Genomic DNA, 3,020 nt, shown 5'->3' on the forward strand with positions numbered 1-3,020 from the left:
AGGCGTCGAGCTTTCAGCTCCACCAAACTCTTACCTGGCCTGGCAGCGAGCGTTAGAAGAGCGCGGGAGCCCGGTACCCAGTGCACCGAGCCCGGTGGAGAGCTGAGCCGCAGGCAACCGCATCTCCATGATGATAAGCGACATTGCAAGAAATCTCTACACCTAGCAGCTCAGGGGGCTCCAAGCAGAGCAGCACGTTCGAGGATCTGGACGTGGAGCCGAGTGAGGCACAACCCAGCGGGCCTCGGGCCGCCCTTTCATCGGCTTGTTCATTAACACCTGTGGGTGCCTCCAGACTGCGATCATTGGAGGGCTCATCAACTCCCTGGGCTGGGTGTTGAGTGCCTACGCTGCAAACGTGCATTTTCTCTTCATTACTTTTGTAGCGGCAGCTGGCCTGGGCAGTGGGATGGCCTATCTGTCAGCGGTTGTCATGGTGAGCAGGTATTTCCAAAGAGACGCGCCCTCGCCCAGGGCCTCAGCACTAAGGGGACCGGATTCGGTACGTTCCTAATGACTGTGCTACTGAAGTACTTGTGAGCAGAGTATGGCTGGAGGAATGCCGTGTTGATCCAAGGCGCTGTTTCCTTAAACCTGTGTGTTTGTGGGACCCTCATGAGGCCCCTCCCTCCTAGGAAAAACCCAAATGACCCAGGAGAGAAAGATCTGCGCGTCCAGCCGGTGCACTCCACAGAGTCTGTGATGTCAAACGGACAGCAAGGAAGAACAGAAGAGAAGGATGGTGGGTCTGGGAACGAGGAGACCCTCTGTGACCTGCAAGCCCAGGAGTGCCCCGATCAGGCCAGATCATGTGTGCTTTCCAGTTCTGAAGACGGTTAGCTGGCTCACTATGAGAGTCAGGAAGGGCTTCGAGGACTGGTACTCAGGCTATTTACAAATCGAGTACAGCCTATTTACAAATCGAATGTTTGTAGCCTTTATTTTCTGGGCTTTATTTGCATACAGCAGCTTTGTCATCTCCTTTATTCATCTCTCAGAAATCGTCAATTTGTATAACTTATTGGAGCAAACGGACGTTTTCCCTGACTTCAATTATAGCAATAGTTCACATTTTTGGAAAAGTGATCCTGGGCGTCATAGCTGACTTACCTTGCATTAGTGTTTGGAATGTCTTCCTGTTGGCCAACTTCATTCTTGTCCTCAGTATTTTTGTTTTGTTATGTTTCTGTTTTTGTTTTTGTTTTTTTTTGAGACGGAGTCTCGCTCTGTCGCTCAGGCTGGGGTGCAGTGGCGCTATCTCCGCTCACTGCAAGCTCCACCTCCTGGGTTCACGCCCTGCTCCCACCTCAGCCTCTAGAGTAGCTGGGACTACAGGCGGCCCCCACCACTCCAGGCTAATTTTGTTTTTGTATTTTTAGCAGAGATGGGGTTTCACCGTGTTAGCCAAGATGGTCTTGATCTCCTGATCTCGTGATCTGCCTGCCTCAGCCTCCCAAAGCGCTGGGATTACAGGTGTGAGCCACCGTGCCTGGCCTCCCCAGTATTTTTAATTCTGCCATTGATGCATATGTATGCTGGCCTGGTGGTCATCTGCACACTGACAGGGTTTTCCAGCGGTTATTTCTCCCTAATGCCCGTAGTGACTGAAGACTTGGTTGGCATTGAACATTTGGCCAATGCCTATGGCATCATCATCTGTCCTAATGGCATCTCTGCGTTGTTGGGACCACCTTTTTCAGGTAAACTTTCTGAGGTTTTAAGAGCTCAGAGTGCATATAGATATGGTGTGTTATGTTAAAAAGTCCAAGATAAAGAAAGAGGTTTCCAAAAAAAGAATAAGATCTTGAAGTGTATCCAGCAAAAAAACCGAACCGTGTTAAGAAATCTACATGGGACGGGCCGCTGTGGCTCACGCTTGTAATCCCAGCACTTTGGGAGGCCGAGGCAGCTGGATCACGAGATCAGGAGATCAAGACCATTCTGGCTAACATGGTGAAACCCTTTCTCTACTAAAAATACAAAAAATTAGCCAGGCGTGGTGGCACACACCTGTGGTCCCAGCTACTCGGGAGGCTGAGGCAGGAGAATTGCTTGAACCCGGGAGGCAGAGGTTGCAGTGAGCCCAGACAGCGCCATTGCACTCCAGCCTGGGCGACAGAGCAAGACTCTATTTCAAAATAATAATAATAAAAGGAAAAGAAAAGAAATCTACATGGAGCTAAATCATCTTGGGATATGAAATTTACCTGGTTTTCACTGGAGCCATCTAATCTTTAAAAATTCCATGAAATAAAGAACTAGGTGAAATTGACATAAATATTCTCAATGACTGGAACACATAAGAATGAGTCGGCTTAGCTTCAGGGACAGTGAGGTTATGGAAATCAATGAGCACTGCCTTAGTGTGATTTGAAACGTCTGAGTCAGTCCACATTGAATTGTAGGTCAGACTCTGCCCATGTTCAAGCGACAGAAGCTGTTAATTGCTTAGAAAGGGCTAGCGAAAGAATAAAACATGGTTTAATGGACTTACAGAAGTACAAAGCAGTGTTTCAAAATAAATCATGATACATAGTTCACAATTCATATGTAAAGAAGAACCGATAATAGCTACCTAGCTAATAATACATTGCCACACAAGATTGTGCCTTTAGTTATGGAGTATGATTTTTCCCCTTTTTTATTAAAGCATAACATGTCTGCAGAAAAGTGCAAAAATTCTAAGTATACACTTTGAGGAAGCATCGTGGATGGAACACATCTGTGTAACTACCACTTGGGTGAAGAAATAAAATATGACTACTAACTCTGAAAGCCTCCTCATGTTCATCCCAATTTCGAGTGTCCCCTTTCTCTACAAAGACAATCAGACTTCTAACAGTACAGATTACTTTTATGTGGTTTTGAACTTTATAAATGCTATTATACACTCGGTATTCTTTTGTATCTGGTCTCTTTTGTTCAATATTAATTTTATGTGTTTCTTCCATGTTGTATCATGTTTTTGTAGTTTGTTCATATCATTTAAATTATTTTTAATTTATTAAAATAGAGATGGG

At 45.8% G+C, this 3,020-nt stretch overlaps 1 pseudogene; it reads left to right on the forward strand.

Moving 5' to 3' along the window:
* The first annotated feature begins 229 nt into the window (after positions 1-229).
* LOC116813847 (monocarboxylate transporter 14-like) lies at positions 230-1,882 on the forward strand (annotated as a pseudogene).
* Positions 1,883-3,020: the final 1,138 nt, after the last annotated feature.

The sequence above is a fragment of the Hylobates moloch genome, unplaced genomic scaffold (assembly GCF_009828535.3).
Source record: "Hylobates moloch isolate HMO894 unplaced genomic scaffold, HMol_V3 SCAFFOLD_9, whole genome shotgun sequence".
In the NCBI taxonomy this organism is placed as follows: domain Eukaryota; kingdom Metazoa; phylum Chordata; class Mammalia; order Primates; family Hylobatidae; genus Hylobates; species Hylobates moloch.